Source organism: Rhodnius prolixus, unplaced genomic scaffold, assembly GCF_049639745.1.
Source record: "Rhodnius prolixus isolate KJV_2025 unplaced genomic scaffold, Rpr scaffold_10, whole genome shotgun sequence".
In the NCBI taxonomy this organism is placed as follows: Eukaryota; Metazoa; Arthropoda; class Insecta; order Hemiptera; family Reduviidae; genus Rhodnius; species Rhodnius prolixus.
This window is the reverse complement of record NW_027411615.1, coordinates 18,753,939-18,772,881: the sequence shown is the minus strand read 5'-3', so window position 1 is coordinate 18,772,881 and position 18,943 is coordinate 18,753,939. Positions and strand designations below refer to the sequence as shown.

Sequence of the window (18,943 nt, the reverse complement as noted above, 5' to 3'; positions counted from 1 at the left end):
GAAAGATTTTCCATTTTTTTTATATAATGATCTTATTTAATGATCTGTAGTATTGAATTATTATTATTTATTTTTTATCTATTGCTTCATGTTATATCTTTACAAACAGTCTCTCTCTAAGGAGCCAGATTATTTGTAGAATGGATTCTTGCAATGACATACTTTACACTTTTATTTCTTGTCGACCAAATAAATCTCAGTTATCTATCATCGAATTTCCGATGCTAAACATACTTGTAATATATACTTGGAATGTAAGAAGAGATTGATTGAGTGTCCCTTATCAAAGTCACTGACTACTTTAACTGGAATATAGAGTACTTAAAGCTAGCTACAGTCAGAGTCATAAATATTCGTACACCAGCATATCTTTCAATTAATACTTTTTTTTCCTGTGTATAATTCCAATAATGACTTTTTATGTTAAATGTGATCCAAGCCGAACAAAATGAAGCTTGATTATAATTTGAATTCATTCATCAATTGATTATGTTTTCAATTTACAGTAAACAAGTAAACGGATGGGGGTCAAAAGTATTCGTACAGTGGACTTAAGACTGTAATCCTTTAATATTATCTTGCCGATAAGATGTTAGGTTTTAACTTACGTGTCCAAGAAAATTAAGTGTGCACGATGAAAGGGTCATAGTGAGAAAAGTTAAAAAAAATCCAAAAATTAGTGCTCCGAAATTGGCGGATGAATATTATTCTGAAACTGGAAGGCAAGTAAGTTCATGCACAATTAGAAGGTGTTTGAAAAGAAATGATTTACATGGAAGAAGGGCTCGGAAAAAAGTTACATCAGTAATGCTTATAAAAAGAAAAGATTAGAATTTGCTAAAGAGAATATAAACAACCCCTCTGATTTCTGGAATCGAGTGATTTTTACTGATGAGTCTAAATTAGAATTATTTTGTTACCGAGGAAACCAAAAAGTATGGAGGAGGAAAAATGATGCCATGAATGTTAAGAATCTCATTCCAACGGTAAAATGTGGTGGCAAATCAGTCATGGTTTGGGGGTGTGTGAGTGCCGGTGGTGTAGGCTTTCTTGAGTTTATTGATGGTATTATGGATCATGTGAAGTATATAAACATTCTGAGAAGGAATCTTCACTCTAGTGCAAGAAAATTAGGAATTGGGCAAAATTTTATTTTCCTACAAGACAATGATCCTAAGCACACTGCATGGAAATCTAAAATGTGGATCATTCACAACGTTCCAAAGTGGTTGGTGACACCTCCGCAATCACCTGACATCAATCCAATTGAGCATGTTTGGGCGTACTTAAAAAGAAAAGTACGCGAACGTCCATCAACTAATTTGCAAGACTTAAAGGACACAATCTTGGAAGAATGGAATCAAATCCCCCGCTTCAGTCACACAAAAATTAGTAGATTCCATGCCACGGCGCTTGGAATGTGTAATAAAGGCTAAAGGGGGTCAACAAAATATTAATTCCTAAAAGATATTGTTTTTGTTATAAATGTGTAATTTCCATAAAGTTGTGTACGAATACTTTTGATACATATTGTTTTTTCGTAACCCATATGTTTTTTGTATATTAAATATTTATTCATTTTTAAAAGACGTTAAATGGTAAAATTTCAATTGATATGATGTTAATAAAACAATTGTTGGGCAAAGCGTTTTATTTTTTATTTTTTAACTCCAATTTTGTGTATGTTTTCTGAATAAATTGCAGGTGTACGAATATTTATGACTCTGATTGTAAGTACAAACATGCTATTTAGTGGCGCCAAACTACTAAACAGCGCTTAACTTAAACTTTTCTTACTAAACAATTCCACAAACTTTTTATATTTCCTAGCAAATGGTTTTTCAACATGTTTTTAAATTATACTTGAGCAAATGATAATACAAAACCAACAGAGAAAATTTCTTCCATTATGTATTCAAAAAGTTCTAAATAATTCGTAGTACCCTTCTTGAAGAGGAAGAAAACTTTGTTAGTTTCGCTTATCGAACAACGGAATTATTTTAACAGAATTAAATATAAATTTTATACATTTTTTATATGGACGTTGTAAGGGTACATGCAGGTTAGGGTAACTTCTCCACCTCTAATACTCAGTTAAGAAACAAAATTAAAATTTATAACTGGCACGAAAATGAAAATCTATAGTTGTCAAATTTTGATATAAAGAGTAAATTAAGGATTCAAAATTGGCGAGGAATCGGTCAAATAAAAAAACAGTTTCCGTATTACACAGTTACTATATTACAGTTACTGTATTACAGTTACTGTATTACAGTTACTGTATTACAGTTACTGTATTACAGTTACTGTATTACAGTTACTGTATTACAGTTACTGTATTACAGTTACTGTATTACAGTTTCTGTATTACACAGTTACTGTATTACAGTTACTGTATTACACAGTTACTGTATTACAGTTTCTGTATTACACAGTTACTGTATTACAGTTTCTGTATTAAACAGTAACTGTACTACAGTTTCTGTATTAAACAGTAACAGTTTCTGTAACTGAACCAACCCGCATAGCCACGGGGAAGAGGACAATATATTTGTCGAAACGTTAGCAAAAAGACGAGTTGTTTTTTTTTTTTTTTGTCCGATTCCTCGCCAGTTTTGAATCCTTAAATGCATAATTTACAGTCACAAAACCTATATATTCATAAAGAGTAAAGACTGTTATAAATTCATGAAGAGTACTGAAGCTTTGGTATTTACGATTTAATTTTTATTCCTGCGAATACACTCATATGAAATTATGCGTTTCATTCGCTGAACTTTATCTACAAGTAAAAAGAATTGTACACCCCCAAAAGAAGTAAATTTACAAACTATAAACTTTCAGAGTTCATTTAAATTGACATACAAAGTAAATGATTTCAATTTAGAGAAAAATTTCAATTAAAAACCAACAATAAATAGACACATTAAAATAAGCAAAATTTCTGCCAACATTTTATTTAATAACATAAACTTAGTTCAGAATTATTATAAGAAAATAGAGCATTGAACTTTCACAATGCCATTAAACGAGAATTCAAATGTTGCAGGAGAGATTACTTCATTAGTTAACAGAGATTAGATTAGCAGTAGGGCATTTTTAGAAGCGTATTTATGGAAAAGCTTTAAAATCGTACATCTCGGATTGTTAAAAACTAAGAAAAATAAAGGACTTACTGGAAAAGCTACATTCTCTCGCTACCTCTTTTAGAAAAGTCCTTTCAGGTTAGCAGAAGTTTAGCGAAGTATCCTCTGATCGTTCGGGAGGCGAGGTAATGCAGTTCACAGTATTCTTAGTTCGCTCCACTAACATTGCACAATAAGAATTTCTTTTCACTGTTTATTTTTAGGTTAAAATTTTTTAATAAAGCAGGAGCAGGTTTGGTAAAATGCGCAGCTAGGCGTGGTCAACATTATTATTTTGTTCTCAATTTACGACTCCTTGAATTTCGCATTAATTTAGAAAAATATCACTTTTAATTATTAAAATTTGAATTAACTAACTGAATTTGACATAAAAATAATTGAAAAACCAAAGCCTACATTATATACATAATGTTACATTATATTCAGTCATCAGCTTTACATTACTCGTACATTGCTTAAATATGAAGAGAATTATTTGGAGTACCATTTTATTCTCTAGCAAATGTTATTTTTGCAAAAATAAATAGCAACAAAAATAATTTTTTATTTAGGCAGACTCATTTCCCATCTGTCAAATTAGTTGTCGTGGGCGAAGCAGTGGTTCATACTTCCATTATTTTCATTTTGTTCTGTAAAATAAATTTCATCAGTAACGCAAGGGTCTCGAACTGGGAACTTTACAGTGTTTTTTCCGCCTCACGCTTTTGCCCACTAAACTAAACCAAAAATTTGGTCAGCTATTCCAGTATATTGTTGATGAGAGCTTTATGTAACTAAACAGTTATTGCTTATTCGTCAGAAGTAATTTCATTGTAATGAGCGTTTCTAGAAATACAAAGAGAAATATCTTGTTTATTGCCAGTTACATAAATTTGATTACGTAAGTAACATCCCTTAGGATGTTATGATTAATGAAAGAGAAAAGTAATTAAAGTAATTAAATTTTATATAATAGGTTAATGGCCTTGTTTATACGATCAGTACTCTTTTTCTTCTTGATTATTATAAGATTTCAGATTATTATAACACCAGAATTAACACTGCATTGCCAATCTGGAGTCACTTTGACTCCAAAAAAAAGGAATGGCTCTCTTTCCCCACATCTCATGGCTATCCCGAAATGCTCTTAGATATGCTATCCCCACTCTCTCACCATTCGATAGTCACGAGCTGAAGACCATGGAATTCTTAGTTTCTTTTTGCAGATTAGTTTACTTGAATCATAGAAGTCATTTCGACTCCTGATTGGCATTACACGTAAATATATCGGAGTCATTTCGACTCCTGATTGGCAATATAAGTAGATTTTCTGTTATTACCTTGACTCCAGATTATTGCCTAAATGCTTATTTGATAAATTTACATAATTTTCATAGTAAGTATCAAGGCACAAAAATAAAAACCTCTTTCTAGAATTGATTTTCTGTCCGAATTGCAGCAAAAACTTGTAGCGAATTGGGTAATTTCCGATCCGTGTCAACAGCGCACAGTAATTGAGATAATAGTGAATGTAATTAACAAAAATGAAAATGTCCCTGATCAGAAGGCAGTCAATCAGGGTTCTAGAAAATACTGAAATTACTGCGATCCTAAGTTGAAGTTAATTCCTTCTGCGTGAAATGTTAAAGCCGATTTGTGGACAAAATTAGTTTTTTCGTTCTTAATTCCTATTCTTTCTCATCCTTTAATGCAAATTTTATTATTAAAATTGAAATCAATATAAAAAAAAGATAAAAATAATTATGTAGTCCATATGACTCCACATTAGCAATAACTGACTAAGTTCGAGCATTGGCAATGCAGTGTTAAGCCGCAAATTATTAATTATTCGGCCTTTTACATCACTTTTTTGATTCAATGTAAAATTATTGATTATAACCGTTATTGAACGAATGTTTATTGTATCTTTGACCAATTTTTGGACTACCATCCATTACCAGATGTATCTTTATCACTTTGGTTTAGAGGATTCCATTTCACTTATGTTTCGGCCTCATACTACTCATGCTGATTACTTGATAAGTGAATTGTAAGGCAGAATTATAAGTGAAGTAAAATTCTCTAAACCAAACTGATTACAATACATCTGAAAATGGATTAAAGTGCGAAAACCGGCAAGGGTTACAATAATAAAGCGCACTAGAAGAGATAAAATCAACGATATTATCCAGCAGACCTATCCACATTTTCAAATATTAAATCGCTAAATTTCAATTTGGCGATACATATTCCATTTATATATAAACATTATAAGCTAAATTTTATAAGAAAAAAATGAATATTACGAAGATTATATTTGCATAAAGATTTTATAAACCCAGTATTTTACATTATATGCCTCTCTGAAAAGCGGGTAACTTCGTTTCAAACATGTAAAGATGTTCTTTAAAAAAACAAAATATTTCGTGGTGAAGGTAATATTTTTATTTCCTTCTTAAAAAATGTTTAAACAAAAAAGTAATAAACAGTTTAAATTCTGTATATTTTTTCGTTAGGCTTGAAATGAATTCCACCATTAATAAATTGAGAACACTTGTACCTTATATATTAAAACGGAATGTTCTGCAATTCTAACCATCTGTACGTTACATGTATTAATGTGTAAATGTTTTTAACTTCTATTTGCGGATTCATTATTACTATGCTAACCTGAGGAATTTAATCTCATGCCGTAAAATATTTCCATTTTTCTTCAAAAATTTTTATATTTCCTCAACACCAAAAATTGGTATTTAGGATTATAAGCGAAAGGAAGTAGCCAGTTCTTGAAGCTCAATATATAAAGTTTCCCAAACGAAAACTAATCAAGTAATCAAGTAAAACGGATTAGTTTTATTAGACAGACTAAAGACAGCGTGCTCGTCAACATCTGCCTAGCGTAAAGATAAGCGAACCGACGGACAGGGATTACAAGCCATTCCCTAAACCAACACCTCTTTACTCTAACGACTAATTTCTGATGTTCAAGATATAATATTTTGGTAATGAGTGTACAGGAAATATTTTAATCAAAACCTGGTCCATTAAAGAAACTCCTGGAAGAGGTAGTTAGCGATAGCCACTCCTTGATGTCAGAAAAGCCCCCTTTTTTTTCTGTAGGATGAGAACAGCTTCCACAGATATTATTTTCACTAGGAGAGTTCTCGATAGAAAGGAATTGGTAGACAGTGATCACAACTTGCCCATGATACAACTGCATAACTCTCCCAGATACTCAAAGATAAACCCCAAATTAAAAATCTGGTAGATTACTAAGGGTGAGGTGTACACTTCTTAAATCCTGGAAATTACCTAGATTTCTCTAAAGGAACTCCATGAGAAGCAGATAGCCTGCTGGCAAAAGTTTTGCAATTGTGATGCTTCCCAGAGAGGAATCTGGTAACCCAAGTCCTGGATTGAGGGTTACCGTTAATCTCAGCTCTAGGACGTCCCAAAACCTTCTCATCCGGATCCGGGTCTCCTCTGAGAGGTAGAGAAAGAGTTTTCACCTCTTTGTTTATTTATTTTGGAACTGTATCCAATACAACAAGCAAAATTGATGAGAGATATAGGATGGCGCGATTACACATGCACGTATATAAATGTGTGTACATACATACACTCGCACATGCATGTGCGCCAAGGGCGTGAGTGGAGTGAACGACGACCATCCAGTGATGGAAGTAGTTAGATCGCCACGTTGGCAAGCTTTCACAGCAACCATCCCAGGAGGTCGGCGTTATACGTTTAGATGGTCGCTTGGCCACCGCCGCTTCAGTCTGCGCTGTGGATTTGAAGGAAGTGTTGTAGTAGACATGTTGTGGATCAAAGGGTTGTAGTGATCGTCTAGATTTAAATGGTGTTTTGTGTATCGTTTCTTATCATATATCATTTCTTATCATTGCTTTCTATTTTATATTGTGTCCAAAGGTACCCCACCAGTGGGGCAGATATTAACATTTGACACAAAATTTTTAAACTAAAAAAATATAGATATGTATGTAAAGTACCAACTGTTTATTGATATTGATCTGTCAAGAAGACTTGAAAGTTGTAGAAAACAAAATGAAAAGGTTTCTTTTTGTGCACTCTGCAATAGAAAATGTAAATTCTGTTGAAATGTGCCCCCCTCTCTACTATATGTTTTTATTCAAGTAAATTAAAACAAATCTGAAAGAAAAAACAGAAAAAGAAAATACAAAAAAATGATAATAATTCTTCATTCCAGAAAGCTTCATTAACTATAAATCTTATGCAAGATTCATAAAGAAAGAGTTTAGGCAATAATTTTTCTTCGTTCTGTTACGGTAAAGAGAACACTACTTTTTTATAAAGGTGTTAAATGTCGGCGCCCAACTTTACCGTGTGCCTAACGGTTTCCTTTAACACTTTGTTCATGTTTTATAGTCCACGATTCTTTATGGGTGAACTGTTTTACCTTATCGAAGAGAAATACAAAAACGTTTGTAAGAAAAGGAGATAAATAGAGCCCTGATTCTAAACATTGCATGTTTAGATTTTGTTTTTTAATCCAAATCTTTATTTGTACTTTTACTTATTTTTATTTCTCACCATATAAATGGCGGCTTTATTTTAAATGTAAAAGTATAAAAAAAGCATGTGCCTTTTCTTCTTAAACAATTTTTCATAGTTGTATAACCTACATAATAACAAACCGGTAGGCCAATTGTTAAATTTTTAATAGCCAATACGGCTCGAAAAAGATCACTTAAAAATTCTCAAATTGGAAAACTTAGATCCTCTTATTCTATATAATATCTCCTTAACAAAAACTTACAGTTTAAAAAGTTAAGTATAAGGGTTGATTAAACGCCAAAAGGTACACAAATCAGCAAGTACCCAACATTTCATTCAAGCTTAGTTGATATAATTTAAGTAATTTTGCTGCATTAACTTTTCCTTCACATTTTTTAGAATTTATTAGATGTCACAGACCCTTATGCTGGCCAGTTCGTTCATAATATTATTTGGTTATAATTATGATAAAATGTATATTATATCTTCGTTTTTAAATAGGTACTTTATTTTAACTCTATTCCAAATTATTCTTCTGATTTATCTTTAATATGCCCTTTATTCTGAAGTTGTCACATCTTATACATGCATGTTAAAGTAGAAAAAGACAAAGTTAGAGTCGGCTACTGTTTAAATTTGAATCACGGAGGATTTAAAACAATATTTCAGACTTGAATTCGTCTTACCGAAATATTCGTGAGCACAAATAACACACAGTTAATAACAAGTAGATTATTCAACAACAATTATTCATTTCTCAATTGTAATTTAATTTTACTTACAGTAAAATACTGGAATAATTAGCTGTCCTAAAAGTATGCAATACTTATTTATTTTATATTACATAACATATATATAACATTGTGAGAAGAACAGCTACATTGAGAGTGTGATTGAAGAAATCTATATTATTTGCGATAAAGCCAGATAATTATTACCTATTATTATAAACGTTTGACTACTACATAAAATAACAATTACTTTAATCGAAGAATAAACTTAAACAGACGATTTTTATTAAAAATAAAATAATCGAAATCATTGATGTATGTTGGTGTAAGCATTTTTTTAAAAAAGTTTTTAAATTTTGTAGCCTCGTAATTTTTTTTTATTTTTTATAACGTTTTCTTTTTAACCTGTAATTAATAGTTTGATTATTATAGATTAATAGATATTACAGCCAATCTACAGTGCTACTTGAACAAATTTTTTGTAGATGAAAATGGCCAGCATAAGGGTCTGTGACATCTAATAAATTCTAAAAAATGTGAAGGAAAAGTTAATGCAGCAAAATTACTTAAATTATATCAACTAAGCTTGAATGAAATGTTGGGTACTTGCTGATTTGTGTACCTTTTGGCGTTTAATCAACCCTTATACTTAACTTTTTAAACTGTAAGTTTTTGTTAAGGAGATTTTTGTACCTTTTGGATAGATTTTCATTTTTGTCTATTTTGCTAAGTTACATATCTGCTTTACTGTTTTTTTTAAATTTGGAATAAGCAATTCTATCATTATAACCTGATAAGGTGTTAAGTAGGAACCGTAACTACCACTGGAGAGATCTTTTTAAAGAATGATTATAGTTGCGGTCCCCAAACCATCCTCAATAACAATTTTTTTGAGAAAGCCTTTTTATATAAAATAGGAAGGTATTTGTACGTAAAAAGCAAATTTAAACTGCGATTTCAGACCTTCCTTTTAAGAGGAGTAAGAAAAATAAACGGGCGATTACAGTACTTCTCCCTAAAAGGCAAAGAGGCAAAGATTTTGAATCGAACGACAATTCATTAATGTAAATAGTTTCACCCATTGATAATTTTAACGATTTCAGTACTTCCTCTTAGTAGGTGTAAGAGCATGATGGCACTTCACAGCCATGTAGAGGAGCTTTAATCACTTCTTCGTGCTAAATTTTATCAAAATCGGACAAAGCGTTATAGAAATATTGGTAATAATAGTTTTAGAAACGGCCTTACTTGGGTGGGGCAAACTCCCCTCCATATAAGGCGTAGCGACGAGACTTTTAAAGTGCAAATCTGTACAAAATTTCGATTCGAATGACACTTCATTCATGAAAATCAGTTCACTTGTCGATAATTTGAAACGATTGCTATACTTCCCCTTAACTAGTGTAAGAGCAGATCGCCGCTTTAATGTTACGTAGGGGAGCCCTAACTCTATCATCCTACCAAATTTTATCAAAATCGGGCTAAGATTTACAGAGTAATTAGTAATAATAATTTTGAAGGGGGCCTTACATACAGGGGGCTAACTCCTCTCTAATTCGGTGTACAGCGTCGAGACCCCCAAAAGGCACATCTACATAAAATTCCGAATCGAATGTCACCTCATTCATGAAAATCGGTTCTTGCGTTTAGGCGCTACGTAGTTTACAAAAAAGGTAACAACAACAAGAAGAAGAAGAAGAAGAAGAACAAGAACAACAACAATTTCTGAAAATGCCGTTTTTGCTCATTTTCGGCGACTTTTTTCTCGAAATCTATTAGGTCTGGGGGGTTGCAAAAAAATTACAGTTATAAAGGAGGGTTTGCCCTATATTTTAAAGAAAATTTGGGAATTTTATCTTTTATAGAAAAAGAGAAAAAAATTGTCAAAGTTGGGTGTTTTTTAACGTTACGCTTTTTCGTGCACTTTTTGACGATCAATCCTTATACAACTGTCCTACCGGACAGTTTTAATAAAATTACGAAATTTACAACAAAAATAATCGCTTATCTTTGTTTATAATTGTAATTTATCGCAACGAAACCGATGGAATTTTTTATTAAAACTGTCCGGTAGGACAGTTGTATAAGGGTTGATCGTCAAAAACTGCACGAAAAAGTGTAACGTTGAAAAACACCCAACTTTGACAATTTTTTTCTCTTTTTCTATAAAAGATAAAATTCCCAAATTTTCTTTAAATTATAGGGCAAACCCTCCTTTATAACTGAATTTTTTTTGCAACAACATAGATGTAATAGGTTTCGAGAAAAAAGTTGCCGAAAATGAGCAAAAACGGCATTTTCAGAAATTGTTGTTGTTGTTCTTCTTGTTGTTGTTGTTGTTGTTGTTGTTGTTGTTGTTGTAACCTTTTTTGTAAACCGCGTACCGCCTAAACGCGTGAACCGATTTTCATGAATGAGGTGTCATTCGATTCGGAATTTTTTGTAGATGTGCCTTTTGGGGGTCTCGACGCTGTACATCGAATGGGAGAGGAGTTAGCCCCCTTTATGTAAGGCCCCCTCCAAAATTATTATTTCTAATTTCTCTGTAAATCTTGGCCCGATTTTGATAAAATTTGGTAGGATGATAGGGTTAGGGCTTCCCTATGTACCATTAAAGCGACGATCTGCTCTTACACTTGTTAAGAGGAAGTATAACAATCTTTCAAATTATCGAGACGTGAACCGATTTTCTTGAATAAAGTGTCATTCGAATCAAAATTTTGTACAGATTTGTACTTTAAAAGTCTCGACGCCATGCCTCATAAGGAGGGGAGTTTGCCCTACCCAAATAAGGCTCTTTCTAAAACTATTATTACCAATATTTCTATAAAGCTTAGTCCGATTTTGATAACATTTAGCACGAAGAAGTGATTAAAGCTCCTCTACGTGGCTGTGAAGTGCCATCATGCTCTTACGCCTACCAACAGGAAGTACTGCAATCGTTAAAATTATCAATGAGTGAACCGATTTACATCAATGAATTGTCGTTCGATTAAAAATCTTTGCCTTTTAGGGAGAAGTACAGTTATCGCAGTTTATTTTTCTTGCTCCTCTTAAAAGGAAGTACTGAAATCGCAGTTTAATTTTGCTATTTACGTACAAATACCTTCCTATTTTATTCAAAACGCTTTCTCAAAAAAATTGTTATTGAGAATGGTTTGGGGACCGCAATTATAATCATTCTTTAAAAAGATCTCTCCAGTAGTTACGGTTCCGACTTAACGCCTTATCAGGTTATAATGATAGAATTGCTTATACCAAATTTTAAAAAAATCTGTAAAGCAGATATGTAACTTTGTAAAATAGACAAAAAGGAAAATCTATCCAAAAGGTACAAAAATCTCCTTAACAAAAACTTACAGTTTAAAAAGTTAAGTATAAGGGTTGATTAAACGCCAAAAGGTACACAAATCAGCAAGTATCCATCTCATTTCATTTACACTTCATTGACATTATTTAAGTAATTTTACTGCATTAATTTTCATTAATATTTCTTAGAATTTATTAGATGTCACAGACCCTTATGCTGGCCAGTTCATTCATAATATTTTTTTGTTATAATTATGATAAAATGAGTTCTGAATTATTCTGAGTAGTCACATATACATGCATGTTAAAGTAGAAAAAGACAAAGTCAGAGTCAGCCACTGTTTAAATTTGAATCACGAAGGATTTAAAACAATATTTCAGTCCTGAATTCGTCTTACCGAAATATTCGTGAGCACAAATAACACACAGTTAATAACAAGTAGATTATTCAACATTATTTATTCATTTCTCAATTGTAATTTAATTTAGTCCCCCTAATTTTACTTATCGTAAAATACTGGAATAATTAGCTGTCCTAAAAATATGCATATCTTATTTACTTTATATTACATATATACAACATTGTGGGAAGAACATCTAGATTGAGAATGTAATTGAAGAAAACTATATTATTTGCGATAAAGCCAGATTAAAACTGTCCGGTAGGACAGTTGTATAAGGGTTGACCATCAAAAACTGCACGAAAAAGCGTAACGTTGAAAAACACCCAACTTTGACAATTTTTTTCTATTTTTCTATAAAAGATAAAATTCCCAAATTTTCTTTAAATCTTACTCCAAATTCTCCTTTATAACTATAATTTTTTTGCAACCACCCAGATCTAATAGGTTTCGAGAAAAAAGTTGCCGAAAATGAGCAAAAACGGCTTTTTCAAAAAATGTTCTTGTTCTTGTTCTTCTTGTTCTTGTTGTTGTTCTTGTTGTTACCTTTTTTGTAAACAACGTAGCGCCTAAACGCGTGAACCGATTTTCATGAATGAGGTGTCATTCGATTCGGAACTTTATGTAGATGTGCCTTTTGGGGGTCTCGGCCCTGTACATCGAATGGGAGAGGAGTTAGCCCCCTTTATGTAAGGCCCCCTCCAAAATTATTATTACTAATTACTCTGTAAATCTTGGCCCTATTTTGATAAAATTTGGTAGGATGATAGGGTTAGGGCTCCCCTACCTAACAATAAAGCGACGATCTGCTCTTACACTTGTTAAGGGGAAGTATAGCAATCGTTTCAAATTATCGACACGTGAACCGATTTTCATGAATGGAGTGTCAATCGAATCGAAATTTTGTACAGATTTGTACTTTAAAAGTCTCGACGCTATGCCTCATAAGGAGGGGAGTTTGCCCCACCCAAATAAGGCCCTTTCTAAAACTATTATTACCAATATTTCTATAACGCTTAGTCCGATTTTGATAAAATTCAGCTCGAATAAGTGGTTAAAGCTCCTCTACGTTGCTGATTCTCTTGCTCCTACTAAGAGAAAGTACTGCGATCGTTTAAATTATCAATGAGTGAACCGATTTAAATCAATGAATTGTTCGATTAAAAAATCTTTGCCTCTTTGCCTTTTAGGGAGAAGTACTGCAATCCTAGTTTATTTTTCTTACTCCTCTTAAAAGGAAGTACTGAAATCGCAGTTTAATTTTGCTATTTACGTACAAATACCTTCCTATGGTATTCAAAACGCTTTCTCAAAAAAATTGTTATTGAGGATGGTTTGGGAGCCGCAACTACAATCATTTTTTAAAAAGATCTCTCCAGTGGTAGTTAACACCTTATCAGGTTATAATGATAGAATTGCTTATTCCAAATTTTAAAAAAATCTGTAAAGCAGATATGTAACTTTGTAAAATAGACAAAAAGGAAAATCTATCCAAAAGGTACAAAAATCTCCTTAACAAAAACTTACAGTTTAAAATGTTAAGTATAAGGGTTGATTAAACGCCAAAAGGTACACAAATCAGCGAGTACCCAACATTTCATTAATACCTCATTAATATTTAAGTAATTCTACTGCATTAATTTTCATTAATAAGTTATTTTTTAGATTTTATTAGATATCACAGACCCTTATGCTGGCCACTTCATTTATATTATTTTTTTGTTATAATTATGATAAATCACATATACGTACATGCATGTTAAAGTAGAAAAAGACAAAGTTAGAGTAGGCTACTGTCTTGAATTCGTCTTACCGAAATATTCGTGAGCACAATTAACACACAGTTAATAACAAGTAGATTATTAAACAATAATTATTCATTTCTCTATTGTAATTTAATTTAGTCCCCCTAATTTTACTTATAGTAAAATACTGGAATAATTAGCTGTCCTAAATATATGCATATCTTATTTACTTTATATTACATATATACAACATTGTGGGAAGAACACCTAGATGGAGAATGTAATTGAAGAAAACTATATTATTTGCGATAAAGCCAGATAATTATTACCTATTATTATAAACGTTTGACTACTTCATAAAATAACAATTACTTTAATCAAAGAATGAACTTAAACCGACGATTTTTATTTAAGAAATAAAAATAAATAAATAAAATAAACAAAATCATTGATGTTTGTTGGTGTAAGCATTTTTTTAAACAAGGTTTTGAATTTTTTAGCCTCATATTTTTATTTTATTTTTTATAACGTTTTTCTTTTTAACCTGTAATTAATAGTTTGATTATTATAAATAACTAGATATTACAGTCAATCTACAGTGCTACTTGAACATATATTTTGTGGACGAAAATGGCCAGCATAAGGGTCTGTGATATCTAATAAAATCTAAAAAATAACTTATTAATGAAAATTAATGCAGTAGAATTACTTAAATATTAATGAGGTATTAATGAAATGTTGGGTACTCGCTGATTTGTGTACCTTTTGGCGTTTAATCAACCCTTATACTTAACATTTTAAACTGTAAGTTTTTGTTAAGGATAATTATTACCTATTATTATAAACGTTTGACTACTTCATAAAATAACAATTACTTTAATCGAAGAATGAACTTAAACCGACGATTTTTATTTAAAAATAAAAATAAATAAAATGAAATCATTAATGTATGTTGGTGTAAACTTTTTTTTAAAAAAAGTTTTTGAAATCTTTAGCCTAATTTTTTTTTTCTTTTTAACCTGTAATTAATAGTTTGATTATTATAGATAAATAGATATTACAATCTACAGTCTAGAACAAATATTTTGTAGATGAAAATGGCCAGCATAAGGGTCTGTGACATCTAATAAATTCTAAAAATGTGAAGGAAAAGTTAATGCAGTAAAATTACTTAAATAATGTCAATGAAGTGTAAATGAAATGAGATGGATACTTGCTGATTTGTGTACCTTTTGGCGTTTAATCAACCCTTATACTTAACTTTTTAAACTGTAAGTTTTTGTTAAGGAGATTTGTTAGAAAGAATTGTTTATAGTGAAGTATGAGCTTCCGGCCCCGTCCGCGACACCTAATTGGTAGCTGGACGTTAAGCCCCGCCTGCAAAAAATAGGCGATTTCTTTACTTTTCTTTTTTGAACTGATGAAATTGATTTCGCAAAAAAAAAGATGCTGTAATATTATTATCTTTTATATTGTGAAGTGGCGTTTAAACTCGAAGACCATTTTTCTAGAATTGATTTGAAATGTTAAGTAGATGAGCCTTATGGAGGTCTAAACGCTTTACAAACTTTAGGAAAGGATTAACCCCAAAATATGTGAGGCTTCCTCTAAAATTATTAAACAAAATTATAATTGGCAGGGAAAAACGAATACGAGTTTTATTAAGCTAAACTATCATATAATAATAATAATTAAATAAAATACACAAGATAATGGATCTACATAGATGCAATAATACGAACATAGTTCCAACTATGCTACACAACACACACTGAATACGTTTGAATCAATACGTTCGACGAACAGGGTAAAAACCACATTATCTTATATAACCATCTAGCTGTGAACAAGAATTAAGTACATTCTACTATATAACTAAGAACAATGACTACAATAGAAACCTTGACAACAAGCTGCTAAAGAACAAGAGAAACCCAAATGACAACGGAGTAACCACTAACCAGTTTGCCATAGTCATTTAAGGGCAGTCACGTAGCATATTTAACCGATCTAAAGTAATTTTCTTTAGTATATTGTGATCTCGGTTTGTTTATTAGCATTATATTATTATTATTATTTGGTTTACTTGAGAACATGCTCATGATAGGGTGCATGCTAGACATGCCGAACCGAAATTATGATTAGCTAATAAGCGCAACTAATGGCGAACTGAAACTTATATATTAGATAAACTACAATGTGAAAAAAACAACCTTCATGTACCCAGCGATATCTCTCCTTTCATTGCGACCAAGTACAATCCTTTAATCGTGATCGTTTTGAACAATCGGATGAAGACGAGAACTTTATCTCATTACGAACTTTTTTAATTAAGTCGCTGTTCCCATTCCATATTCCAGTTTTGAAACGAGAAAATGGGTTTAATTTTTCTTTGTGTTTTTACATCTTGTTTAGTTTTATTAAAATTGCGTACTCATTTTTAGAAAATGTATGTTTCTTCTTAGCGAAAGCACAATTCAGTGTTAAAAATTGGTAAACTTAATATCAGTAACATTATTATAATTATTATCATTATATACATTAAGAAGTTAATATTTAGAAAAACTAAACATTTCATAAGTTTATTCCAACTCATTGTGAATCGTATGGACTTTTGCAAAAAAAATTGAATTTCTTTTCTCGTTGGAGCCTTGAGAACTGTTTAGATCTGAACTTGTCCAAGGTGGTATAATTTCCTTCACTAGGCAGCGTGACCACGTGTCCTAAGGACTATACGCTGAACGGCTCTTTGCTAGTTAGGGTATCGTCAGTAAAGGATTTGGGCATCACGTTCAACTGCAAATTGGATAATTTATGGAGCACATGAATAGGATCAGAACCAAATGCTTCGGTTTGTATTCAGGAACACTAGGAATTTCTTTGACAGCCTTTCTTATATCACTTTATATAAATCCCTTGTAAGACCCCATCTAGAATATGGTTCAGTAATTTGGAGTCAGTTTTGCAAGGTACATATGGCTTCTATTGAGGATGTTCAGAACAAGTTCTTTCGGCTTGCCGTTTAAAAATCCCTAAAAAAAACCCTTATCTATTCCGAACTACAGCTAACTCTCAATATTCCTCCACTTGCCACCACAAGAATTTATTATGATCTCTCTTTCCTCTGCAAACTTCTCCATTCTCAAATAGACTGTCCTTACCTTCTTTCTCTAATTTCTTTTAATATCTCATCCCTTACTACACGACATCCTTCTCCATTCAATGTACCGTACTGCAAACATAATTACGTTTTTTACTCCCCTATCTTTCGTATGTTGCGGACGGCCAAACATTTTAACTTAGATTTCTTTGGCACTGCTGTACAACATTTTCTAAATAAAGCCAGATTTCAACTATTTCTTTGAACTATTTGTGTTATTAATGTTATTGTTATTATTATTGTTGTTTCTGTAAATTGGATTATTGATCCGTTTTGTATTTAAAAATAAAAATCAAACACCTATCTGCTAATATAGAGTTCTATTACCAGTTTGTTTTGTGACTAATATGATGTACATATGACTAAAACAACCGCAAAGAATGACTATAACTATACGAAGCTAATCGCTATCTAACATTTTCTTAGTTAGCAAATTTTTCTTTAATAACAAAATTACACATTCCAAAAATTGGACATTGCATCTAAATAAGTGAAGTTTAGAATTGAAATCTCTTAACATTTTTGATTTATGATTTGACTTATAAATTTTACTGTAGTACATATATTTTATAAGTTTTTCATTCATTAAAGACTTTTTATTTTAATGTACCTACTTAGGGCTCATCTGTCTTGTTAACAGTGTTGATTTAAGTTTCGCTTGAACTTATTCCACTCATCGTTTCTGATTCTCTTCTATAACTTCGAAAGTGTATTATATAAACATTTCACTACCAATCAGAATTTAGATCGTTTTCTAATGAAATTTGTCAGGATCAGATCTGGAGATAGAAGAAACCGAATGTTTTAGTTATTGAAGATATAACTTGAGGTTACAATTAGTGAAAGTCAAGACAAAAGATTTATTTATTTAGTTTTACTTTCTTATGTAAATATTTTATGAAAATAACAACATTATTTTAAGGCTAAATAAAAAATGCATGGGAATCAAACTAAAATTAATTAATTAAAATTAAATGTCCATCCACTAGTGAGCGGTACTTACTAGTTGGAAAATAGATGGAGTCAAGTATTAACAGCAGAAGATTAAAATATCGCCTCACTTACTCATTACATTTGAGTCGTATTTGTACTTTGTATTTGTAAGTTTCGAAATTAATAAATAATTATTAGGTGAGCATTTTGATATCACGCCGCAATAAATAATTAAAAGGAAAACATCGTTTCTGTAAACGTCTGAATGTTCCTTTACTTTAAGCGAGTTTCTATAAACATACTGGTCTGACAGCAGTTTTCAACAGCATCAACGAACTGCTGATGACAGCGGTTTTACAGCGGTGAAGTGAAAGCTGGCCCACCCACTAACTGCTACAGAAAAGAAATACAAATTGTCCATCTTCCATTTTTTCAAACTTTTTTTACTCTCTTTTCCGTTTTTTTACTCGAATGTTTGCGGAGTGAAAGAAAAAAAAAATAAATATATACATAAAAACGTCGTGTACACAGTAAATAATAGAGGACTGACCAATGTTTACACAATCAACAAAGTGAATTTTGAAAGATGACATATTCGATTTTTTTAGTTTGCTAAAACTCAAATCCGTTATGACAGTATTTGCACTGTCACTTGTTATTGGAATTGGTGAAAATTGTGTTAAACCTATTTTTTCCCCGATTTGATAAACGCAAATGACCTTGTTTTGAATTAATAATCGTAATCAAGTGCTTCTTAAACTATAAGTACGTTTGAATCAATACGTTCGACGAACAGGGTAAAAACCACATTATCTTATAGCCATCTAGCTGTGAACAAGAATTAAGTACATTCTACTATATAACTAAGAACAATGACTACAATAGAAACCTTGACAACAAGCTGCTAAAGAACAAGAGAAACCCAAATGACAACGGAGAAACCACTAACCAGTTTGCCATAGTCATTTAAGGGCAGACCACATTGTCTAATTGATCTATCCCT

General features: G+C 31.6%; 2 protein-coding genes across 2 annotated transcripts in view; one reads left to right on the top strand and one right to left on the bottom strand.

Moving 5' to 3' along the window:
* LOC141456729 (protein phosphatase 1 regulatory subunit 14C) overlaps positions 1–3,498 on the bottom strand; it is a 271,924-nt gene extending 268,426 nt beyond the window's left edge. Inside the window, exon 1 of the mRNA XM_074132981.1 lies at positions 3,177–3,498. The gene's annotated coding sequence lies outside the window, so the exon portion shown is untranslated. The remainder of the gene's footprint in view (positions 1–3,176) is intronic.
* Positions 1–18,943, top strand: part of LOC141456728 (cytoglobin-2-like) — a 185,929-nt gene that overhangs the window by 86,415 nt on the left and 80,571 nt on the right. The gene's annotated exons all lie outside the window — the stretch shown is intronic.